Genomic DNA, 26,821 nt, shown 5'->3' with positions numbered 1-26,821 from the left:
CCCCCCGGTGCCCGCGAGATCCCCCCCGGCGCGCGGCTCCTCCGACCCGGCCCTTCCCAACTCTCAAACGAAAGCGCTGCCTTTCCTCGTCCTCTGCGGGTGCTTTGTGACCATCTCTGCCCTTCATCGCTGCGTGTTCTCTCTCGCTCGGCGGCGTCCCTGGAGGTCGCCCGAGTTTGCTCCTTTTCGTCGCCGAGGGGTGCTCCACGGCCTGGTGGCCCCGTCCACCCGCTCACCCCCCGAGGACGCCGGCTTTGTCTCCGCTGGCCTACAGGTTTTCTCACGGACAGACACTTTCGCTTCTCTGAAATAAGTTCCCAGAGGTGCACCTGCTGGCTCTGCTGTAGTTATCGGATTTCGTGTTTGTTTGTTTGTTTTGGTACCGGGATCGAACTCGGGACCCTGCGCTTGCCAGGCAGGCAGCAGAATCGCTGAGCTAAGTCCCCGGCCCTAGTTATGGGTTTCAGGAAAAAGGCCCCATGCGTCTTTGGAAACGACTGTGCTCTTCCCATTCCCGGGCGTCTCTCCGCCCGCTTGACCTCCGCATCACTGCTGTGCTTCATTGTAGCGTTTCTGAGCGGCACGTAACGATGCCACATTGCGGTTTTCATTGTATTCCCCAATAGCTGTTGGCACAGAACCTCTTTTCGTGTGCTTTCCTTGCGCTTATTTCATATATAAGAACCTGACTTAGAAGCAGAAGAAAAAGACACCACATTGTCTTTTATGGTGGATCAAATTATAATGGTTAAGGGCCTGGGATTTAGCTCAGTGGCACTGCACCTGCCTCACAAGTGCAAGGTCCTGAGTTTAATCCCTGGTACCAATAAATATAAACAAATAAAATTATAGTGGGGTAGGGTTCAAGTTCTGCTCTCACTTGGCAAAGGTCAAAACGCGAGCAAGACCCGGATTTCCAAACGCTCTCCCTGGTATGGGCCATCTGTTCACATTTTCTGAAAGGGTTAATAGAGCTTAAAATTAAGCAAGGAAGGTAAGTCTGAATCACACCAACATTTACCATCAGCAACGTATGCACAAACTCTGAAGAATGGGATTAGATGCTTGGTCGAGGGGTTGGGGTTGATTTTATATCTTTCTACATTATTTTAAAAAATTTAGCATAGCACATTGCAAAAACATTTTTTTAAAAAAAACAGAGTCTCACCAATAAATAAATAAATAAACAAACAAACAAATAAATAAATAATAAAAAACAGGGTCTCACTAAGTAGTTGAGACTGACCTGGAACTCACTATGTAGCCCAGGGTGGTCTCGAACTCATGGTGATCCTCCTGCCTCAGCCTCCCTAGTGCTGGGATTACAGGCATGCGCCACCACACCCAGCGCAAAAACAATTTTTAAAAGTGGTGGTGCAGGCCTGAAATCCCAGTACTTGAGAGGCTGAGGCAGGAGAGTACCCACAAAGTTTGAGGTCAGCCTGGGCTACATAGGTCAAGTTCAGCCTGAACTATACAGCGAGGCCCTGTCTCAAAAAACAAAAAACAAAACAAAATAAAACTTAGTGACTTAGTGATACTGTCTATAAAAATGGTTTAATGCATCAGTACAAGAAACATACAATTTTGGTTTGTGGAGAACTTTACTATTCCCATTAAATAAGGAGAAAATATTAAAAGCTGAGCATTGGGATCTCTGAATACAAAAATAAGTGAAGGTGCCAGATTTTGTATGTTTTGAGATACCATATTTTCTTTGTATCTCTTAACAAGTGATTAGACCAAATGAGCAGTACATAAAACAAAGAGGAAACCTTGGCTCTTATCGCAGTGGAGAACTGAACCTTCCCTATCTTTTGTTCCTTTATATAGCTGAGCTTGAAGTACCTAATAGATGCTGATTTAAAAGGGATTGCAGACTTCTGTGCGAAGAAAGGAGAGCTTATGAATGAATTAATGGAGGAGAGTTAGCAATAGAAAACAAACGACGTGAAAGTTTCAGGGCTATACCATCCAGGGAGAATATCCCCGGGTTACCACGGTGGCCAGAAATTGCCACAACGCACACGACAAAGCTACCAGGGAAACAGCGAATTCTCTTCTGGATGTGACCTTTGGGCTCTGATGTCCTCGAGAGGTCTTGAAGTTCCGTGCATGAGTGCTAGCATGTAGATCCAGTGCAAACATCTGCTAATTTTCATTTAGTAGTTAGCATAAAATGTCATGCCCAAAGCATCAAGTGAGAGGAAGTCACAATTATTATCTGTTATACTCAGTTGGGAAGGAATCTGTATGATCTTAATTTTGGCAAACGGTCAGAGTCTCTTTGTGAACCATTTGGAGTCGCAGTTGACACTCAGGTGGCACAGGATATAACCCGTTCGTCCTTTTGGATGTCTGCTCGTCATAGTAATTACCCTTAAGCATGAAGTTAATCATGATAGCATTATTTTTATATATAAGAGCTTTTAGAGTTATAACTCTTTAAGGCTGATGTTTTTCAAGGAACGTGCTCTAGCTTTTAAAACAAGTAATACTGAAAAATAGACACACATTATTACAAATGTGGTGAAATGCATACAAATAAACTAAAAGCAATGGCAGATTAATGGCCCTGGATCTAGGAAATGAAACTATTTGCAAATTATTTCTCTGCTGCCTACACATGTGTCTGAAGAAATTAAAATACGATTAAAATGTGGTTCTGCAGCTCCTACCCGGGATCAGTGGAGCATCTTGAGAATAACGAAAGGTCCCTTCCACAGAGAAGGACCTATAGCATCTTCCAGAAGGTCAGGGAGATGAGGAGAAAACTTTTCTTTCCTTTGAATAAACTAATTTTGCAACATCATGCCGTCACAGACCGGCTGGCCAGGAAAGTGCCTCTGCTGTGGTGTAGCTCTGCTGTGTAAGGCAGGAGTATGGGCTGGCGCCTCTGCTTGTGGAAGTGGTCCCAGTTCTTGCCCCTCACCTCCAGTCCTGTCCTCTGCAGTGTGACTTCGTAGTTCTCGCTGCTGAGAGGCAGTGTTGGTGCCCTCACCTGCCACACCCCGGCTGCCCTGTGACACGTGCTGCCCCTAGAACACAGGAGAGGGGACAGGGTGCCCCTTCAGAGTCCAGGTTGCTGCGCTTCTACACTGAGCCCAGCTTGGAGGTGGAAGGGTGAAAGGAGCCGAGGAGCAGAGGCAAGTTTCCTGGCTGAAACCACCCCACATCAGCCTACCCCCAGGCTCCCCAGCAGCCGGGCCAGGACCAGCTGCTGAGCATGGTGTAGATCAGTGAAACCTCCCAGCAGTCGGCAGACCCTCAAGATAAACAGCTGCCTTAGTGTCAGGCCACCAAATGTCGAAGTCGTTTTGTTACACAGCAATAGCTAACTGATGTATGCAGCTGACATCTTCAACTCTTCTACGCTAAAGCAAAATAAGATAAAACCACTCTCCATTATTCACCCTGCAGTGGTCAAGCCAGGGTTCCCTTTTCTTTACGTCAAGTTTCTTAATATCCACATAGGCCTCACCTCACTAGTTTACTGGTGTTTAGTGGCCGGTCAGTGTCGTTAAAGGTTCTGAGCCTGGGATGAAGGCACGACGTGAGTGGGGTCTTTGTGGTGATGAGGGACCCTGGGCGTGGAAAAGGCAGTGGAACCCAGTGGGGGAACGGAGGAGACATGGTGCACGGATGGCTTCAAACACCGTCTGCCTGTGAATTCGCTGGTTCTGCGGAGCCGCCATGGTAGGGAGCGTCCGATGTGAAGAATGGAAACTCTTGGTAGGCTTTGAGCTTTCTGGTTTGATTCTGGGCTGTTCTTCTTTGATTAATCGTATCAAAGAATTGCACTAATAAGTTAACTAAAATTGTATTACACAGATGAATTGATTAGGAAAGATCTCACTTTTAGATGAACGAGGATGAGAATAATAAAGTATAGAACATTTTGCTTTTCTATCCATGTTGAAGTTTTATATTTTTTCTATGTGGTTTTTTTTTTTTTTTTTTTTTTTTTTGTTACCGGGAATTGAACTTGGGCCCCTGCACTTGCAAGGCAGGTGGCAAAACCACTGAGCTAATGTTTCTATTTTTTATTAAGCTTATTCCTAGGTGTTTTATTATGTATAGTTTTATACTAGAATGTTTGTCTGTATGTTGTCAAACTGCTTCCTGATATGTAGGAACCTGATCTCTACCTGCACTTACTTTGTACATAACTCAGTGAACTCTCTTTAACTTTGTTAGCTTCTGTTTCTATGCTTATTTCTCTTTTTTTGTGTGTGTGCCAGGAATCAAACTCAGGACCTGGTGCTTGAGCAGCACCACTGAACTACACCCTGCTCTCCTCTTTTCTTTTCCTTGTTTCTTGGTACTGGGGATTGAACTCAGGACCTTGTGCTTGCCAGGCAGGTGCAGCACCACTGAGCCGCATCTCCAGCCCTCCTCCTGTCTGATGTTTGTTATCTATTTCTTTTCTACTTGTGTTCACGACTAGAACACCCAGAGGAATTCTGAATGGATTACTGCAGGTGGAAATGTGGATATTACATTTTCTTAATCCTTTCATATTCAGGAAAATTGTTCTATTTTCTTCATAAATGAAAGGACTTTTAATTGGTTTTATTTCTTTGACGTCCTTCTTATTTTGCTCACTTTGCTTTTCAAATCATTAAAAGACCCAAAACTCCCATCCTGTGTTCCTTTTATCATTTCTGTCGCCTTCTGTCTTCCTGCTCTGATTCACTGAGACAGCATTTTCCAGCATGTCAACAAGATTCCTGAAATTCTTCAGGACTTGGTTCTTTCCTGTACTTTTGCACTACATTTTTCAGACCATTATTTTTCTCTTTCCTTTCCTATCCTTTCTTTTTCTATCTTTCCATTTTCTTTTTCTTTTTTTGTACTAGGGATCAAACCCAAAGCAAATGCTGTCACCAAGCTCTATCCCCAGCCCTTCTTGCTTGGTCTTGAATAAGTTGGGATCTGTGTGTGTGTGTATGTGTGTGTGTGTGTGTATACATACATATATATATAAGTTCTCTTTGCTCATGGGATGACAGTTCTTTTCTTGGATGTATTCTTTGAGAGCAACTTAAAAGTGCTACTACTCCACTTGCCAGTTTTTATAGTGTTTTCAACTACCGAGGCTAAATTCACGACACCTTCTATTACTCTTCACGCTTTGAAGCCGTGCATCGTGTGAAAATGCATGTGCTTGTCAGGTACCTGGGATGATAGTTTTGTGTGTAGGGGTAACAAGGACGTGATGGTTCGCATGTCTGTCAGACGTCACTCTTGCTGTGCTCGTGAGGATGTTTCTGAATGAGAGCGACGTTTGAATGGCAGACTGGGAAAAGCAGGCGGCCCTCCTCAGTGTGGCCAGGCCTCACACAAGCCTTTGGAAGCCTCAGCAGAAGAAGATCGGGTAATAGGGATTGCCTCTGCATGGCCATGTCTGAACAGGGATGTCAGTTTTACCTGTCCACACTGGGGCTGAAATGGCAGCTCTTTCTGAGTCTTAAGCCTGCTGACCTTGGGACTAAACTGCACCAGGAACTGTCCTAGTCCTCTGGCTTGTTGATTTCACATCTGGGCGCTCAGGCCCTACAGAAGGGAAGAATCTGTGCCGATTCCTTACAATCAATCAGTCAATCAATCTCTCTATCTAGATATATGTATATATCTATATCTATCTATCTATCTATCTATCTATCTATCTATCTATCCATCTATCTATATATATATATCTATCTCCAGGCTAGCTTTGAACTTGTGGCCTCAGCCTCCTGCCTCAGCCTCCCAAGTGCTGACATTGCAGGTGTGCACCACCACACCTGGTGCACCTTTTGAGGGAGGTGTGTTTTGGAGCAATGTATGGGTGATTTTTTTAAAGCTCTGTAATGACCGGAACTAGGATCATATCTGCTCACAGTATAGTCCTAGAACCTGGTCCAGTAATTGGCACAGAATAAGTGCTTAATAGTCCTCATTAATATTTACTGAGTATAGCAGGGCATGGTGGTGCATGCCTGTAATCCCAGCACTTGGGAGGCTGAGGCAGGAGGATCGCTGTGAATTTGAGACCAGCCTGGGCTACAAAGTGAGTTCCAGGTCAATCTCAACTACATAGTGAGACCCTGTCTCAAAAAACAAAAATCAAAAGACAAAACAAATATTTACTGGGTATACCTTTGGGTTAGTGAAGAATCACCGGGACTCTGATAGTCATATGAGTTGCACATGGCATAATTTTCCTTATGATAATTCTTCTTTTTTTCTGTAGATTCATAGCTATTTTACTGGACGATTGGGAGAAACTTTACATATTTGTAAAGCAGAAGCCATTCTGATGAATTTTAAACCATACTGCGTCAGAGTTAGGAGTGACTATTGAAGGTCAATGGTACCTCACATTCCGCCGCAGAGGTCAGAGACACCAAGGAGCGCTGTGGTTTGGGGACCCTGAATGAATAATTGCTCAGAGCCCATTCTGTCAACGTGCGCCCTGGAGGAAATGAGAGCCGTTCCTGTATTTACCGGGTATGCACGCGTGGCAGTGAAGAGGACCCTTGCGAACACTCGGTTACACATGTGTGTGGGCGGATACCTCTGCGGGTGCTGACTGCTGCAGTTCGCCGCTCCTGCCTCGTCTGCTACCACGCACGCCGTCTTTTCGTGACTGGTTCCAGGTGCACACGGTGCGCTTCTACACTCAGCTTCTCTTCCAGACTCCAGGGCATGAGCTCACGGCAGGGAGAGCGTTACTGTCAGGAATATCTCGCCGCCGGCTCCAGGACAGACCATTAAATAGTTGCACAAGTCTTTGTCAGCGAGCTATTGTTCTGCAGGTGCTTTCTGTGTTGACACAGCCCGTGTTGGCTCTGTTTTATGTATTGCTCTTTCTTTTGAAGAAAATCATAGCAAAAGCAGGACTCCTACCACAAAATGGAAACAGTTTATATATTTAGCGATTGAACGCCTCAGAAAAGAATTGAGCAATCAGTAAGAGATGAATGGATGAATGAAAAACAAATCTACCTTCAAAAAATACTAAAACAAGGAAAGCAGAAGTTAGAGTAAAAAGACATTTGCCAGATAGAAACAAGGGTTCCTAGAAGCGCAGAGGGAAAAGTGAAAGGCAGTTCAATTAATTGTAAGGAGGTAAATAATTGTTTAAATGCAGACATGCTCACAGCTCTGCGGTAGAAAAAAAGGTGTAAATCACAGTCCCAGCCCTTGGTTTAGTGTTCAGAGCTGAAAAGAGAAACTAGAACAAGTAAACAAATCAGACAGATCCTGTAAGTATCACTTATATTAACACGTGTTTCTCTAATGATCTGTTTTATCCTAAGCACATGTGGCTACGGTGCCCTCAAAGATAGCACTTGTGAGTCCTGGGAACACGCAGTTAGAGAATAATATATAGCTGTCTGGAAAGAAATCGAGATTTTTGGAAAACTTAAGCAGCTTCTGTACGACTGCCTGTCCCATGCCCGGACGGCCCCTGGACAGACCGCACTTATAGGAACTCGCCTTCCTCCTCCTATGAAAGGCGCATTTGTGTCCCTCGGAATGAGAGGCATGCGTGGTATGAACGCAGGAGTCAAGGCCACCGCAGGCCGACAGTTGTGACGCGTACTTCGTGCTCTCTACCCTTCCCTGCAGATAAGGGCTTGTTGGCTATCTACATCCACTGCTTGTACCGGCTTAGTCCCGAATGCTTTGCTGCTGTTGTAATTTTTACTTTTACTTCACCTTTCTCTGTGATTGCCATTGGGAAATTTCATCTCAGTCTTGAATCTGTCTGATCTCCTGCAACCTTCCCTAGCATTTATTTGGTATTTCCTCGGTCTTTACACAGGGCTCAACAATTTTAAAATTCTTTGTCTTTAACTCTTAAATGGAATAAAGGCTCAGAAATTTATACAATGTTTATAATCCCCTACATTTTAAATCTGTATGGGCACCATGCGCCTACTGTTTTGCAAAGTAGAAGTTTGAATTTACTTTTAAAAATTTTAAAGACTTGTATAGCCGGGTGTGGTGGCGCACGCCTGTAATCCCAGCACTTGGGAGGCTGAGGCAGGAGGATCACTGTGAGTTTGAGGCCAGCCTGGCTACAATAGTGAGTTCCAGGTCAGTCTCGAGCACATAGTGAGACCCTGTCTCAAAAAACCAATAAATAAAAATAAATAAATCAAATACTTGTACAAATTTTACACAAGATATACAAACCATCAATTATCATCTGTCACCTGAGAAGGTTAATATTTCTTGAATATTTAAAGTAAGGTGCTGACTAGAATGTGGAAATCTGGAGCAAACAGTTGATAAAATTTGAAAAATACATTAACCCATGAAGCCACCATCCCAGTGAAGACAAACACTTGTATCAGTGCAGAAAGTTTTCTCGTACCTTCTTCAGTTAATCCTCACACCTATGGGCAGCCACTGTCCTGATGCTTATCCCTGTGGGCTGTTTTAGCTCCCTCCACCTCCATACCGGGTTCAAACTCAGGACCTCAGGCTTGCGAGTCGGGTGCGGTGCCACTGAGCCCAATCCCTGGCCCCATGGCTTAGCTGATTCCTGAACTTCACATATGGACAGACACAGCTTGACACTAAACACTTTGGTGACTGTCTGAATAAGCAGTATAATTAATATACCGGGTTTTGAGATTGACCAGTCATTGTGTGTATTGGTGTTCTTTTTTATTGCTGAGTAGTATTCCAGTATAGGCATATACCATTATATGTTCATACATTCAACTGTTGATAGATATTTTGCTTGTTTTCTGTTATGGGCTATTATGGTTAAATACTACGTGGGCCGGGGATGTAGCTCAGTGGTTCCACCACCTGCTTCACAAGAGCAAGGACCCGAGTTTGATCCCCGACACACATACACACATACACACACAAGGCTAGATACTACTAAACACATTCTTATGCATGCATTCTGTGAATATGGTTTATTTCTTTTGGGTACATACTTAGGAGAATTACTGAATTATGGCTTATGTATATGTTTAGCTTTATTTTAAAACTTGCATTTTTTCCAAGTTGTTCTACTATTTCACACCCCTAGGAGAGTTCTACTGGGTCGACATCCTCACCAACATTTGACATTGTTGGCTTTTTTGGTTTAATCATTCTGATTTTTAACTTGCATTTCCTTGATAACCAGTGATACTGCCCACGTGTATATGTTTATTCACCTTTCCCGCATCTTCCTTGTGATGTGTCTGTTCAAGGCTTTGGCTTGTTTTATAACATGAGTTATCTTTAATATTTATCTGCTGTTTTTCTTTGGATGTACTCTTTTAGGCAGGAGTCAGATACCCGTCCTACACTGCACAGGTCTGCAGCAAGGGTCACAGAACACACTTGGGGGACTCGGGGCTAGATCTTACCAATCTGCAGTTTTTGCCTTGGGTGGTTTGAGCCGAGAGTCTCTGTTGCTGTCTTAGACAGTGTGTGACAGTGTGTGCTACCATCATCTTCAGAAACTTCCAGAACAAATAGCACACAGACAAGCAAGATTACGATGTCCTGCATGCACTCTGTTGTCAAAGTCTGTGAGTAGAACATTAAGTCTACTGATAAATGGGCGTTTCTGCCTGGGAAGGACCCATCCCACCATAATCACGGGTCATTGAAATGCTCTCTGCTGTACTGAAGGGGCTGGCTCATTAGTTCAGAGACGACTGCAGTTTGCCCTGGAGCACCTTGTTCGGACTTCAGGAAGAGAGCAGCCGCACTGGACAGGAGGCAGCTCTCCTGGTGCAGCCCACGAAGGTGAGGCGAGCTCCAAGTGCTGCTGTCAGTCATCTACTGCTCCCAGAACAATGAGGACACCAGAGTTTTGGGTGTTGGCTCTGCCTTGAGAGACTGTTCTATGATCACCATCCCCTGGGATAAAATTGATCTTATACATTGATAGCATTTTCAGAAGAAAACAAGGACAATTTTAGGCACATTTCCTTGGATGTTCCCTTTTCCCTTGCCAAAAAGTAATGAGACAAACCTACAGGCTCAGTTCCTTTTTGGTCAAATTGCAAATATGTGACATTTTAGGAATCTTGGGCCGCTTTAGTCCTTCACACCCATTCAATCACAGTTTGGTGATGGGGGTTTGATGGAATAAAGTCGTCTGTAGATTCAGGCCAGCTTGTGTTTCTGGGATTTTTGTAGCAACTATGGTTTCAGAAGAGAATGGAAAAAAGTAAACACAGCAGCTCAAAGGCAGGCTGACTTATAACTGGCCTGGGCCTTCTGGACTCATCCCTGTGACTGTTTCAGTTTTTCTGTTGTTCTAAATCATAAACAGACTTGTGTGGATTACTCTTTTGTATATTTGTGTGTGAAGCAGAACCAGGTTGGGGGATTCCCCAGGGGTACAAGTTTATATAACCTTTACCAATTCTAATATAAGACCCAGGGTTCATGTTTATTAAAAACGAGAGCAAAGACCTGAAGGAAGTGTAGTTCTCCCTATTGACACCATTTCCTTCTCATTTAAGGGTAACGGGAGAAAAATATTCCACACCCTAAGTGGCGTGCTCTTGCCTAGAGGGTCAAGGGGCTTTAGAAAATGTAAATCTCGACGCAGAGACTCAGATGTGTGGAGCTTATCAATGTGACTGACTTATAGGTATCAGGGGGAGATGTGTAGTACAAAAGCCTTGCTCAGTGGAGAGTGAATCACCCAAGTTTGTGCAGACGCATGACTTGGAGGTCACCCATTCACTGGGCCCATTCTCCGTGGGTCCGGCAATTGAGACTGAATTTCCATTATACGCCTGTGTGTGTGTGTGTGTGTGTGTGTGTGTGTGTGTGTGTGTGCGCGCGCGCGCGCGTGCCCGTAGCTTACATTCAAAATGTGTTACGGACTTTGACTGTGTAGCAATCAAATAAAATAGCTTGGGAGGGCCATTGTGATAGTGTGAAAAGTGTGTTCCTGGGACTTTACAGACTTAATCCGGGCTCTGGTAGTATTTGGATTTCTTGATATTCAGCCTGGCATCTTAATATATCCTAGACTTTGTTTAGGAGAAACAGTAAAGATCAAGGGTACGGTGGATATTGTCAGGATTGCCAGATAAAGTCTACCTTCCCTTCTTCTGCTTAGTGACCTGAGGTTTAGGGAAGAAGTCTCTGTGTCCCGTTGTAGAACAGCCACGAAAGCATAGCAGTCACTGTGAGGTTGAACCAGGCTCGGTCGGCCTAAGCCAGTCAGAATATCTTGTCTCACTGGCTACCATCAACTTGGTCAGTGAGGTTGACTGAAGCTTCTGAAAATAGTGTTTCTTTCTTTCTCTCTCTCTCTTTTTTTTTTTTTTTAAGTTTTTTGAGACAGGGTCTCATTGTGTAGTTGAGACTGACCTGGAACTCACTATGTAGCCCAGGCTGGTCTCAAACTCACAGCGATCCTCCTGCCTCAGCCTCCCAAGTGCTGGGATTACAGGCAGGCACCACCAGCCCAGCCCAAGAATAATGTTTCTTCACTCTTCTGCGTGCCTCTAAAGGAAATTGTCCTCCTCTAAATGGGTAGGGAAGATCCAGGTCCACTGGGCTGTGTAACCATTGTTGTCACCCTGAGTACACTTGGCCTAAGACGAAGCTGAGGCATCGGGAACAGGAAAGAGCAGAAGACAGAGGTGAGAGGTGAGCAAAAACAGGAGTGGGAACCCTACGGTCTCAATAACCTTTGGGTCAAGGCCTGGGTTGTCCAAGTAAGCAAGCCAATAAGTTCCCTGCCTTTTCAGTCTTCAGTTCCTGCCAAAAGCATCTTCACTGTTGCAAAGCGGGTGTGTTAGCAAGTAATTGCCGTGGACACACTGTCTGATAGAATTTCTATGACGATGGAATTTTTCTAGATCAGCACTGACTTGCGAAAAAGCCATTAGCCACGTTGGGTTGTGGTTTGTGGTGGAGGGAGTAAGTTTTTAACTTAATTTGATTAACTGAACTTTATGGCTACTTTATTGCACAGTGCATCTCTGAACGGCCTTTACGATCTCTAACAGTTCTAACACCGTGAGACTTTGTGAATCTACTTCAGTGTGTACAGTATCCATGCATGGATCTGTAGGCGACCTAAACTAAGATTCGCTGCCGGCACACAGAAAGCAGATTTCCAGTAAGGACAGGTGTGCTGCGTGTAGGCCTTCATTCTAAAACACCACGGTGTTGATTTCCGAGTAGGGGATAAAACAGCAATGCTGTACTTGTTACTCCTTTGCACAGTAGGCATGTTACAGCTGGTAAGACTCGGGTAAATAAAATAGAACCACTAATGATAATTTGAGGATTGTATGAGAGGATCTATGTAAATATCCAACAGAGAATGTTTCTTTTCATCTCTTGTCAATACACCTTTGCCGTACATAACGATTTCATTCATAGCAGGGAGTTGGTCAGCGCGGGTTACACATCTTAACCCTTTTTCTGCTGTCTTCCCCTTCCCCTCGCCCCTCCATCCCTTGGTCCCCTTCTTTATGCAAAAGATCCATCTCCCTGATTCCTGTTATGTTTTACTTCATTCTTTAGTTTATCTGTAGTTTTTCACATAAGAGAAACTATGCAATATTTCAGCTTGTGTGTTTGACTTATTTCACTTTAACACTGTGGCCTCGGATTGCATCCATTTTCCTACCAGTGATTCAAGTTCATCCTTCTTTATAGCAGAGTAGTACTCCACTGTGTATAAATGCCACACTTTCTTTATTCATTCATCTGTTGATGGACGTATAGGCTGCTTCCAAGACTTAGCTATTCTGAGTTATACTTCTATGCACATAAGCATGTGTATATCACTGTAATATGATATCTTTCTTTCTTTTCTTTTTGTTTTGAGCCAGGGTCCTACAAGGCATTCTAGGCTGGCCTTGAACTCATGGCAATCCCCCTTAGCTTCAGCCTCCTGAATGCTGGGATTCCATGTGTGTGCCACTCTTCTCAGCCCATAATGCGATGCTCTTAACTCTTTTGGGAAGATACCTGGGAGTAGCGTAGCTGGATCAAATGGAATTTCCAGGTTTAGTTCTTTGAGGACTCTCCACACTGATTTCCACAGTGGCCGCTCCAGCCTCCACGCCGACCAACAATGGAGCAGTGTTCCTTTCTCCGCAGCCCCGCCAGCATTTGGTATTTTTGATTTCTTGACGACAGCCATCCTTTCTGGAGTAAGATGGAATCTCAGTGTTGATTTAATTTTAATTTTAATTTGTCTGGTGGCTAGAGATGTTGATCCTTCTTTCATTTGAGCTCTTTATATATTCTAAGTGTTAGTCCTCTGAGTGAAAAAAATTTTTTTTTCAATTCTGTAGGTTGTCTCTTCATTCTTTTCATTGTTTCCTTTGCTAGGCCGAACTTTTTAATTTGGCATAATCTGGATGTTTGTTGATTCTGGGTATTATTTCTTGGGTAACTGGGGTCCTGTTCAGAAAGTCCTTGTCTATGTCTACATTTTAAAGAGTTTTACCTGTTTTATCTTCCAGCAGTTTCAGTGATTCTGCTTTAATATTTATAGTTTTGATCCATTTTGATTTTACTTTAGTACATGGTGAGGGATATGTGTCTAAGATCAGTGTTTTGCGTGTATATGCTCTGTTCCCAGGACCATTTCCTAAAGGGGCTATCTTTCCTTCAGGGTATGTTTTCAGCCCCTTTATCAAAGATCAGATAGCTGAATGCGCCTGGGATTGCCTTGTCATTCTTTGTTCTGTTCCACAGATATGGATATGCACGTCTGTAGTACTGTTACCCATTACCCTACTGATTTTATCACCGTAGCTTTGCAGTCTAACTCGAAGTCCCAGATTATGATGGCTCCTGCTTTGTTCTTGTTTCCCAGAATTGCTTTTGACATTTTTGGTCTCTGGTTCCATATGAAGTTTAGGCTTATTTTCTCTAGTTTTGTGAGGAATTATATTGGTATTTTGATTAGGATGGTGTTAAGTGTATGTGTCACTATGTGTCGGTTTTGGAAGTACAGCCGCTTTCACCAGACTGGTTCTGCCTATCCAGGAACAGGACATCTTTCCATGTTCTGGTGTCTTCTTTGATCTCCTTTTTCAGAATACTGTAAATTTTGCTGCACAGGTCTCCCACTTCCTTGTTTAGGGTAATTCTTAAGTATTTAATTTTTTGGATGCTATTATCAGTGGTACTGTTTCTCTAATTTTTCTCAGTGCGTTTATTATTGGTGTGCACTAACACTATTAATTGTTCTGTGCTTACTTTGGTATCTTGCTACACTACTGAATTTGGTCATTAATTTTGGGAGTCTTTTGGTGAAATTCTTTGGTTCTTCTATGTAGAGGATCAGTCATTTGCAAATAACAAAAATTGATTTTTTTTTTTTTTTTTTTCTGTACACATCCCTTTAATTTGGTTCTCTTTCCTGATGGCTCTGGCTAATGATTCAAGAACTCTACTGAACAGAGTTTTGTTCCGGATTTTAGAGAGAACGTTTTCTGCCTTTCCCCATTTAATTAATATGAGTTGGCAGTAAGGTTTGTCATAAATGGCTTTTATCAAATTGAGCTACAGTCCTTCTATACCTACTTTCTTTTTTGGTACTGTGAATCAAACACAGGGCCTTGTGCTTGCCAGGCAGGTGCTGGCTGCTGAGCTTTCTCCCTGGCCCTCTATCTGTTTTCTTCAGGGTTTTTATCCTGATGGAGGTGGGATTTTGTCAAAGGCTTTTTCTGCACCGACTGAGATGATCCTGCGATTTTCATCCTTGCTTCTCTTCATATAGTGCATTAACATTTATCGAGTTGAATGTGTTGAGTCATCCTTGCATTCCTAAAATGAAGCCTACTTGGTCACGATATATGTTCTTTTTTGATGATTTATTGCATTCCACTTGACAGTATCTTCTTGCAGATTTTCATGTCTATTCAGTATAGAATCTCGGACACAGTAAATTTTTCATGAATGGTGGCTGAACCTGTTCCTACTGCTGCTACTTAAGATTAACACGAATGAGCAAATGCTGTCCGCCCTGCAGTATGCATGTACTTCTGACTGCATACACTACTGATGGATTATTGAGATGTGGACACACTAAAGTGGGAATACAGTTATAGCGCGAGAAGTCCAACAAAATACAGTTGCAGAATCTTGAGACCACACTCTCAAGTGAAATAAATCGGACACACGTGTGTAAATACCATATTGTTTCTCTGCTGTGAGAAACTGAAAGTGGAAATAAGGACTGAGACGTATAACAGAGACTGGGAAATGAGAAGAAAATGTTCAAATGGGAAGGAAGGAGGGAGGGGGAAAGGAAAGAAGGGACAAGAAAAAAAAGAGAATAGAAGGAAACATGGAACGGAGCTTTTGTAAATATGGAGGGGAAAAGGGTTGAAGGAAAGAGGGAGGGGAAAAAGAAGCAGCAAGATATATCATGTACAGGTACAAATTCCCTATGATAAATGCTATTATATATCTAAAATGTACCAACAAATGTTATGCTAAAAAAATGAAGCTGCAGAAGGACGAATTAAGTCTCTGTCACCAAGGTGATCAGGAAATTAGAATAAGAGAGAAAATAGAAATGAGACCCATTGGTTAAAAAATTCAAGACACTGTGTACTCTCCTACAATGTTTTTCAATTTGTTTCACTTTTCTCCCAGATCTTTCAAACTTTCTGGCACTCTTCATTCAATTTAGGAAACAAGTCAATACTGGTAATTTGCAGAAAACTCCACTTGTCTTTTAGGCTGCTTTGCAACAATAAGATCATCTTCTCAATACCATTTAACCTCATGGTGGGCTCTGGTTTCCCTGTTTACGAAGAGATGGGAAAATTTTGGCTGTCAGTGTTAATTAAATGTCTGAATTACAGCCACTTCTAGAAGATTTCAAAAATTAAAACACTTATTTTAATCTTATTCTCTATTTCATTTGGGGAACATTCCTGAAGCCTGGGAAATCCTTTTTCGCTTGAGTTTACAGTACTGAATTGTTATGGCCAAAGTCAGAATCATAGAAATTGGGGGTCACATATTTTTCTGTTTCCCTCTCTTCCCTGTGGGCTATCATTTTTAGAGTTTTCAAAATGGTGCAGACAATGCCCAAAACAAGCGTCCCTACTGACTCAGGCTGGGGCACATCTTTGGGTCAGGACAGCAGACAACAGCACACATGTCACTAACTACACAGAAACTCTTTGTCCCCTCCTTGAGGTCATTTGTGTCCTTTTCACGGAACAGCAAAGGAACACACTGGTAGGAGCGTAGGTTTTGTAACTGAACCGTCCTATTAAAAATGATTAGACTAATTTTCACATCAGATTGTGATTGATACTTTATAAGTGGAAAACAGAATGAGAAGGTCAGATCCCATTTGAGTTAATTTTGCTTCACCGTGGGTCTATTTCAAATATTTTTTGAACTACTGCATGAAATTAAATTTGCAATTAGGAATATCTGATTTACAAAAACTTCTTGTCTTACCATACCAGATGTTCTAAGAGACTCACCTCAACTACCTAAAGTTCCTATACTTGCACAAAAAAAAAAAAAAAAAGACAGAAGTCAATTTGTTTCCATGGCTGTGAGAGACAGGAGAATGTTTCCCCAGGTCTGACTCATTTCTTCCTTTCTCACAAGATAGTTTACGACGTCAAATATCTGTCCCAAATCAATGCACCTTGTTTTGCTACCAGAGGATTGGCTCCAATAAATATTGTTACAAAGAATGATTACAGGGCCAGGGATTTAGCTCCGTGGTTCCACTGCCTGCCTCGCAAGCACAAGGTCCCAAGTTTGATCCCCGGTACCAAAAACAAAACAATGGTTATATTTCATCAAAAAAGTATTTCAACTACTTTAGGAGTTAGCCTGGCTTTCAGTAGTAGGATGGGAACTAACAACAGATTTCAGAATTATTTCTAGGAAATGTCACCCGAGTTCTGAAGAGCAGGAGATAAATCTTTAGAACATTACCCATGTGGAAACTGGGACTCTTATATTTTCAGCAGCTTTAAAGTCTAAATGGCGTTTTCTGGGGCTGGGGATGTAGCTCAGTGACAGGACAACTGCCTGGCAAGCGTGAGGTCCTGAGTTTGATTCCCGGTGCCAAAAAAGAAAAAGAAAAAAAATGTCATTTTCTGGTGGTATAATTTGATTTATGAGCAACAGTACAAAATATAATTACTGACTGAAAATATTAAAAGTATGCTACTAATGGAAATGAAAGACTTTCAGGCTTACTCAGGAAGACATTCTGATACTGGTAGCCAAAAGTAATATCTTATTGGAGAAATAAAAGTTACAGTAGATATATACATATAAAAGATGCAAAAGGTCAAGGTTAATCAGAGTATCCATTGTACTTTTTCACTTTGAAAGTGCTGAGAGATCCAGTAGTGAGTCATAATTGTTATTTCCAAACTAGATCAATTTTGAAGGAAACCTATTCCTGAGACTAGCTGATAAATGTCATGTGTAATGGGAAACATTCGCTTTCTGGCTAGCATAGTGCATTTAGGTGGACAGTAATGAGTTGCAGCTGAAGGGTGGAGATCCTCTAAAAAAGAAGTACATTTTTCTTTGCCAAATATAATGAAAAAGTATGAGTTCCAATTACCCCGCTATTGATAGTCATTCAAGAAAGATTCTTACAATGTGGCTGTTTCACAGGGAAAAAAAAAAGCCCACTGGAAAATAGGAACAGAAGTTTATTAGAGCTCAAAAAGCAGCATAGAGTCATCAGAAGGTTTAACTGTAGAAAGAAAGACACAAATTAAAACAAAGAATGACTACAAATTAAAGAATAAGAAAGTGTTTCATAAACCACATAGTAGGATGGACCAGATGATGTTTTACTTATGGGGAAATCCTAAATTGCAAGGCTGAGGACCACCGAGATTTATTTTTTCACTGTGCTCCGTGTCCACCATGGTGGAAGTTGTCTCGTGCTTGTCAGTCGTATTTTCCTCATCAACACGGGGCGGGCAGAGCACTGCCCTGTCCTCACTGGCAGGGAACGCCTTCCCCTAGAAGAGCCACACGTGACCTTCTGCTGCGTTATTGGCCAAAGCAAGTCACAGGACCATGATTCACTTTGTTAAAGAAACTGTTAGCGTGTATTTTTATACAGACTAGTGTTTTTTTGTGTCAGCATGTTTATACCTGGGTATAACAGACTGAGATCATCTCCCCCTCTGTTGGCTCCTCTTTTCCTTTTACACCCCCCATCGTTCTTTTCTAATTAGTCTCCATTCTACTTGGGCCATGATCGGCTTTAATAGTCTAGAGTCCAGTTCTACCATATCCCTGAAGAGAGGCAAACTGGAATATCGGTGAATACGCATCGTATCTATGATATCATATCACATTTGACCAAAAAAAAAAAAAAGAAATAAAACTAGTTATGGATGAATGACCACGAGGCCCAAAGATGGTCCACAGGAACAATTAATAACAACAAGAAAAGTATCTGTAAACTGCAAAAGAAACCTTTAAAATTTACTGCCGATCAATATATTAACAGTAAAAGGTGAAGAAAGTATTGCTTAGATTGAACAGTAAGGCACAAATAATCATGAAAAATAGTCCAAATATAAATTTCAGGCGAAATTTTACTATTCTACTTTGTTTTCTGGATTTGTACTGAGAAGGTCAAAAACATTTCCTAATTGGTTCTATTGGGACACATGGGTTTTGTTCATTGTCTTCAATCTCATTTTTTTAAGCCAGGGAAAACTCTCTCTGCCTACCGGTCTCAGAAATACCATCGTGTATAGTGACGCAGTGTGGGAAAACAGAGCCAAGCTCTGGAACTGGGGAGGTGAAGGGGAAGGACATTGCCCCAAGATGCTGGAGTATCCTCAGTTACAGTTTCAACACACTTCTCTGTGAAAAAGAGGAGTGGCCCAATGGCCCAGCAATGGGAGCTTTGGTTTTGAAAAGCCACAAACTAGGAGCACGATTTCCATGTCAATGTATTTAATATTTTGAAGAAGCAGTGTGATATGTATTATCCAAATTAACTGTTGCAATTCATGTGACAATAGTAACCTCTTGCCTGTCCTTGTTCTATTAGTGATGTGTGTGTGTGTGTGTGTGTGTGTGTGTGTATGTACTCAGAGTCTCACAAAATAAAACTTGCCCTCAAAACACAGTCAACTCTAGTACAATCTGTTTCATTCTAGGCTGTGTATAAGAATGCTGATTTGAACCCACAAAATTGTTTTGTGACCCACTGGAGGATCGTTACCATAGTGTGAAGATCAGTGGCCTGAGAGACATTTGTGGTTGGGGTCGTACCAGAATTGTCTCTAAAATCTTTCTGCAGGGGGTGTTTTTTAGGCCACTGCTGAGCTGAGCACCGATCATGCCCGCAGCTCACATGGCCTCCCGAGGCTGCAAGCGTGAGCCCGGGGAAGCAAGGTAAAGCCAAAAAAGAGCTGCGTAAAGAAGGCAACACTTGTGTCTGAAAGATATAATCTCCGTACACTCAACAGGAAATATTTAAATTTTTATTTTATCTTTGGGGGAGAGAGGCATAGGTTATAAGTAGAATATATGGAAAATACTTCAGGACTTTACTACGGGCCTGATATGAGTCACCAGTGTTATGTTTTGCCAACATAATCAGGTGAAACCGGGTTGAAAACCAAAGCTTCTCTGCAGCCGAAGCTTATCTGGAGTTTTCTGTTCAGGTCTTGGGACCATATTTTAATGGAGGCGGAGAGCAGAACAAACTCAATGAGGATGGTGGAGAAGAACCATATCACAAGAGGAACAGTGGAAGGATCCAAAGATGCAGAACCTGAAAATAGAAGTCTAAAGAAATAGTATCTGTCTAATACTTTGGTCTAATGCAAAATCTGTGAAAGAAATATTATAGCTCTTTCTTCTGCTCTCAGAGAGCAGACCCCCTCATCAGTCCAACAGACATGAGCGGAAGACTCCCCCGCGTCTCAGGCCAGAGGTTCTAGAAACACAGAGCAATGACAACTGTCCATGCCCCTAAGCAATACAGATCGGCAAGAGTGGAGTACAGAGTCTTTCCTTCTGAAACCTGTACGTTCTGTTTCAGCACTGTTTCCTTGATGTATGTCTTGCTCAGATTTCCTCTGCCGTGACAAAAAATACCTGAGATAAACCAGTTTAAAGGAGAAAAGGGTTCTTCCGGCTCAGTTTCGCGGTTTCCAGTCCATGATCATTCATCTCGGTTGCTGTGAGGCCTGTGATGAGACCATGTCATGGGGGAACACTCTTCTCCTCGTGGCGGGCAAGAGGCAAAGACAGGGCATTGGCTTGCCTGACAGAGCCCCTCCCCAAGCCCAGTAGGCTGTGAATCTGCGAGTAGATTAATCTATTTATGAGGTAAGGGCCCGTGTGATCTAGTCACCCCTCAAAAGCTCATCTCTGAACACTGTTGCCTTGGAGACCAAGCCTTCACATATGAGATTTGGGGCGGCACTGAAGACCCAAAGCACAATGTGTCACCTTTCGATGGGACTGTGTCACCTCTCGGTGCCGTCCTGACCTGTGCTCTGCTTGCTCTGTGTGACCAAGTCCACGGCTGGTCAAAGTCTTTCAAAAGCCTCTAGCTGTGTTTAGGAGAAAACCTAAAATCTGAATGGAAGCCAAGTGTCATGTTCAAAATCTCTCCACACTTTCACCAATATCTCCTTCCACTCTCCCAGTAATGCATAACCCACATTCTCATTCTACGCTGATTTCGGTTCTCTCCCTGCCTTCCTCCCCAAGCCCACATTGCACAAGCCCTTCCTCTGGCTCCCCTGGCACCCCATGGCATCCATCCCGGCACACAGGAGCTGGCTGTCACCCTGAGTACCAGCACAGTGGGGGGCCAAAGCCAAGGTTACCTGTGTCAGCGGATGAATGATGCAGTTCCAGTGGCACTAACGGAGAGCTGTCCCTAAAGATGACAGTGTCGTTGGCTTTCGACTTCACACAATGAGCCTGAATAGGAGCAGGGAGAGGTCCTTAGAACAAGGTCCCCTTCTATGCTCAAGACACGACCGGCTGATAGGAAGGTGAGATCCCGACAACCCAGTAGCAGGAAGTAAGAGTGACCCTCTACTTGCATGGCACAGAGGCAAGAAAAGGAGACGGACTGTTGGCAGTTCCTGGAGGTTACCCCCACGCGCTGTGCCCTAAGTCGTCCTTGCACGGCCAGGGACACTCCGTGTTTGTGTCCTGCGTGAAGGCTGGTGTGGTGCAGCCGTGCAGCAGAATGGTCTCACATGGAGGCCAGCACGTTGCCAGTGGGTTGTGCCAGCGCCGGGAAACAGGGCTGCCTTTGAGAGACACAAAGAGTCACTGTCCTTGCCTCTCTTTTTCTGCCCGCAAAACTGTTAGAGTCCAAAACTCGCGGCAGAGCACACCCAGGTCCCCGGAAGGCTGAGCGAGGGTTGCAGTAGTTGCACCTGTAGAAATGCAGCCAAACCAGCCCACGGGGCACAGCTCACAGGCCCCCGAGTCTCCTTTTGGCCTGGACTGTAATCTGGAAGACAGTGTCCCCACCCCCGCCCGGCCCCCTGGCAATGTTAACCCACACACCAGTGCTTTCGGATGGGCCCACTAGATCCACTTAGTACAAAAGCCCAGGGAAGTACTTAAGCCAGACCGCGTGACTATTCACAAGGCGAGCTCCATGCCGCAGAGGAGGTGGACCGGCCAGCCCGTTGCTCCCTCCCCAGATCTGTAACCGGGAGGTTGGGAGAGGAAGCCCGTCACTCATGCGAACCCGTGGTCCCCTGTGATCGCATCAATACCAAATGGCTTAAAGGTGCACCACAAGGCCTGGATTCAAGTGTACTGGGCGTGGGTTACTGGGAGAAAAGACGGAAGGGTGAGGGCTGCCGCTAAGAACATGGACGGGACGAACCCAAACCAGGCGCTTACCAGATTCAGGCAGCGGCCGGGATCACAAAGAGGAAACTCAGGTGGCTTTCAGGGGAGCGGAGAATGCAACCCCGTACCCAGGCCGCTACTCCGGGCGGGTGGGGTGGCAGCCACAGCCCTCGCAGGGCGCTCACACAAGGCACAAAAGTCTCAGCGAAGCAGGTGATAGGGTCAGCGTGTCGGAGAACAAGTCACGGTGCGTGCATCTGGGAGGAGAGGACGGGGAGGAGAGGACGGGAAGCTACACCAGGATGGGGGACGGGGGGAGCACACAGGAAAGTAAGGCCGCGGCAGCCTGGTAACAGGCACGGAGGCTGCGGAGGAGCCGCGTGAGACAGCACAGGAGGACAATTGCAGGAACAGATGCCCATTGGACCACGCAGGGCCTTCTTGCCACCGGGAGCAAGGGCTGCCTCCTGGAGGTGAGCTGGGGACCGCACAGAAGGAAAGAGACCGGGGCACCGGGCTCCCCAGCCTCCGGAGGGGTCCTTGTCCCAGGGATGGCAGGAGACTGGCTCAAATGCCTGTGCGGGCCAGAGCCATGGGCATCTCGAAGACGGAGGAGGATCCCGGCCCTCCATCCCCAGCTACACCCTCTGCGTCCTTGGGTTCTACGTCTGTGGATTCGACCAACTGTGAATTGAATTTTTTTTTTTTTTTTTTTTTTTTTAGTACTGGGGATTGAACTCAGGACCTTGCACTTAGGAGGCAGGTGCTGTGCCACTCACTGAGCTAAACCCCCAGCTCCTGAATTTTTTTTTTTAAGTTCTGAAAATGTACAGACTTATTTCTTTTCTTTCTTTCTTTCTTTTTTTGTACCAGAGATCGAACTCAGGTCTTTGAGCTTGCAAGGCAGGCACCAGAACCACTAAGCTAAATCCCGAGTCCTCAGACTTGTTTCTTGTTATTCCCTACGAAATATAGCATGACAACTACTTATGTAACATTTACGTTTTATTAGGTCTGCTAATAAGCTTGAGAAGACTGGACATGTGTGGGGGTGACGACTGGCGGTATGTCAAACGCTACACCGTGTTTTGTAAGGATCTATTTGAAATCCTTTTATATTAGGAATTTGGTATCCACAATCACTTTCTAATGGCTTCTTAGTGCTGACTGACCCTGGAATTATAGCTGGAGATGTGGCTGATACCCGTTGCAAGAAGATCTGAAGTTAACCCAGAAGGTTATTAATATACACACACACACATATATATGAATTTTTATATATGCATAAATGTGATATTCTCTTACATCAGGATTTGTGTATTGAAACATTTTTTTTTTGTTGCCAGAAATACAACTCAGGGCCTTGAACCTGCCAGGCAGGTGCTGTGCCCCTGAGCTACATCCCCGGCGCTGTGTATCCGAACTTATACCTGCTAACAGTGTCATCTCAGTTAGGCCTCATAATAACCTTGTATATGAGGCCTTATTTTCTCCAGCTGTATTAAATATGGAAACTACATAAAGAATGAGGAAATAACAAAGAAATACCCTCCTTTACGCACCTCATTTTGGCTGGACGTGGTGGCCCATGCCTGTGATCCCAGCACTCTTAGAGGCTGAGGCAGGGCGATGGCTAGTTGAAGCTCAACCTGGGCAATTTAGCAAGACCCTGAATGAAAATAAAATAAATGGATGAATACAAAGAGCTGAGCATGTAGCTTAGTGTGAAGGGCCTGGGCTCAATCTCTAGGACTGCAAAACCAACCAACCAAAACAAAACAAAACTCATTTTACGAGTTTGGAAAAGCTAAGGGAATTTGGGGTTCCTATGTGAAGCCAGGCTAAAAGGCTGAGGATACCAGCTTTTTTTTTTTTCTTTTTTCCTGTGCTGGGAATCCAGGTTGGGCCTCCTGTGCATTAGGTACAGACCGTACCTCCTCAGCCCACCCACCTTATATTTTTAAGCTTTAACCCTCTAGTGGCTTCCTCTTGTATGAGGCAGGCACACTTAAAAGCAAATTTCCTGAGAGGCTCCACGCACAGACAAATGTTGCTTTTTTAAAAATAAGAAACAAGGGGATTTAGCTCAGCAGTTCAGTGGCCCGCCTCACAAGTGCAAGGACCCCACCCAGTTCAATCCCTGGTACAAAAAAATGAATAAATAAAATAAAATAAGAAACAAGGTCTTGATTGCTGCCTGTGCTGGTGCTAAAGCTCTGGGCTCAGCAGTGCTCCTGCATCAGCTTCCAAATGGCCGGGACTACAAATGCTTGAAAATATAATTATAGCCTGAGATAATAGGAATACAGAGCCTGCCAAGGTTAACCTCTCCCTGAAGGTTCTTCTGCCCCAGGTTTCCATGACAGGGACACTGGGTGAAAAGAGAGCGGGCCGGCTGGGCATGGTGGTGGTGCCCCCCCGTAATCCCAGCACTCCGGAGGCCGAGGCAGGAGGATTACCATGAATTTGAGGCCAGCCTGGGCTACACTATGAGTTTAGAGCCAGCCTGCACTACAAAGCTGGTCCCTGTCTCGAAAGACAAACAAACAAAAATAAATAAATAGGGCTGGGGATTTAGCTCAGTGGTTCTGCCACCTGCCTCCCAAGTGCAGTCCCGAGTTCGATCCCGGTACCAAAATAAATAAATAATTACAAAATAAAAAGAGAGAGGGAAACTTCTGGAAAGGTTGCTGCTGCTGGGGCAAGGCAGGAACCCAAGGACATTATAACACCTAGGAAGGTGCCCAGCAGACCCCTCTGCTCTGATCCTGCACGGAGAGGATGGTGGTTCGGGGCAGATGTTCCCGCCCTGTTAGAAACCTTCTTTGGGCACGAGGAAGAAATCACTGTTTTGTGTATGGGGTTTGAACTTGCCATCCTCCTGCCTCAGCCTCCTACGGTGCTAGGATTACACGAGGCACCATCACACCTAGCTATGAAACTATGCTTTCTAAAAGCACGGTAGGTGCCAGAGAGTTTCGCCTGTGCGACCTGATTTAACTATTGTAAGAATTCTGGGAGAGAGATCTTCCCACTTCACAGAAGAGGTCACTGGAGATGAAGGAGGCTGGGCTCTGCTGAGGTCAGAGATACAGAAATCTGAAGGGCTGTGGTTCGCAGCTAGGTCTCTCCTGCGCTTTGGAGTTTGTTCTTCACTCCTACCTCCTCCTGACGTCTATATACCTGCCTCGGTTTCTCCATTTGTAAGAAGGGCCAGGAAAGGGGCTAGCAAGGCCTTCTTTACCTGCAGCAGAATGAAGGGGCAGTCGGGAATGTGTTTTGAAAGCAAACAAACAAATGGGCTGGGGATTTAGCTCAGTGGTTCTGCTGTTTGCCTTGCAAGCACAAGGACCCCAGTTCAATCCCCGGAACCAAAAAAAAACAAAACAAACAAACAAAGTAAAATCTGCAAATGAAGAGTTCTTGGGGTTAAAAGAAACAGTGGGATTAGGAAGGGCGCCAGCTTGGGCCCCACAGATGTCAGCACGCAGAGCATGCACATAGCCTTGCTCTAATAGTGCCTTTACTCATAGTTTATTCTGGTAAAAACCTATGCTTACTTTGAAGACAAGGGAGGGGGAAAAGGGAAGCATTTTGATTCTGACACCAACAGGAGAGAAGCAGGGAGAGGAGAAGACGTGCTGTACTTCAGTGACTGTTTTTAGGGGAGAAAAAATCCTTGGTGAGCTAATCTTGACTGTTCCCAACGGTGCCTTTGTTGTCCAGCTGCTGCCCTTGAATCCGGTGTTTGTGTCACCGACAGTGGCCAGGGAAGTGTTTAATTTCATTTATTTATTATTCATATCCCTCCGACTTCCAAAGATCAATGCCAGGCATAGAAGTGAAGCTTTTTAAATTTTCACACACTAGATTCTTATCTCACCTCCTCGGGGTTTTTTTTTTTTTTTTGCTGCTAAGGCTGTTTAAAAAGCGTGGAGCTCACACAACTGCCGGTGGTGGAGACGGAGAGGCTGCAGCGGTTGCTACTAAAATTCAAATATTTGGATCTGCGACTGCAGGGCTCAGACACAAGCGTCCCCGCTCCCTTCTTCTGACTGTCGCAGGGATGCTGCTGATTGAATCTCTTTCATCCGCCTTCCTGCTGCCAAAGCCCTGGGATTTTGAAACCGCGGCAGGGCCTGGTGGCCTCAAGAGCAGTGTGTGCCGCCCGCCTGGGACCAGCGATCCCCCAGGATTCTTTGTTCGCTCAGCAGAGGACTCTGGGTGGGCAGCTGAGGGCCTTTTCTTTGTGTCGTGATTGACAGATGTGAATTAAACATCACCGCCGGGCCCTTTGATTGGTGGATGATGACGTATTACAGCATGTCTTGGGGAAATGGCATTTCACGACAGAGGGCAGCGAGACCAGCAGGGCAGGGCTTTTTCGGCTAACCCTGGCCTTGACAATACAGCAGAGACCTTGACTCTGGGCTTTTTGTTTTCGGGTTTTCTCTTTTTGGGGGCCAGGTCTCCCTTGTTCAGACCCTGAAAAGAATGATTTTGCCAGGATGGCCAAGACAGGGGTGGCGAACCTATGCTTGTTAACACAGAAAACTCTAAAAGGTTCGTCATCGTTGGCCTAAGGGAAGAGAAAAGGAAGAGGTGGAAGGAAATTAAAATCTGGGAAAGAGAAAAAGCTTGTTTCTTTAAAAGACTGATATTCCCGCAGATGTACTTTCAGGATTCTGTTCTAAATGCCTGGATCTGTCCCTGAGGCTTTTCCCCTGCTTGGTTTGTCAGCGAGATGATTAGTGCTCCTCAGCATGGGCTCTACAGTGCAATCTGCTCCCAGCTGCCCTGCACAGCCCCGGGCAGAAACAGCTCTGCACACACTGTGCTGCCTTCCAGCAGCATAGACCGTGGGATGCGGGGGGGACACAGGCGGAAGTGGGGCAGCACGAGAGGTGCCCTAAACTTTAGGTGGTGCGGCACAAAAGTGCCTGAGCAGATGTTGCGGGAAACGGGCACGGATGACTAGGAAACACATTGTCGGGTCTCAGAGCCAGGGAAATCTTTGGTA

At 44.5% G+C, this 26,821-nt stretch overlaps 1 long non-coding RNA gene across 1 annotated transcript in view; it reads left to right on the top strand.

The window, feature by feature from the left end:
• LOC104859280 overlaps window positions 1–7,921 on the top strand; it is a 16,378-nt gene extending 8,457 nt beyond the window's left edge. The window contains exon 5 of the long non-coding RNA XR_779331.2: window positions 6,236–7,921. This is a non-coding gene — a long non-coding RNA (uncharacterized LOC104859280). The remainder of the gene's footprint in view (window positions 1–6,235) is intronic.
• The last annotated feature ends 18,900 nt before the right edge of the window (window positions 7,922–26,821 follow it).

This window comes from Fukomys damarensis, unplaced genomic scaffold (genome assembly GCF_012274545.1).
Source record: "Fukomys damarensis isolate Sample0158 unplaced genomic scaffold, DMR_v1.0_HiC HiC_scaffold_37, whole genome shotgun sequence".
Lineage (NCBI taxonomy): Eukaryota > Metazoa > Chordata > Mammalia > Rodentia > Bathyergidae > Fukomys > Fukomys damarensis.
The sequence above is the reverse complement of the archived record's forward strand: the minus strand, read 5'-3'. Positions and strand labels throughout refer to the sequence as shown.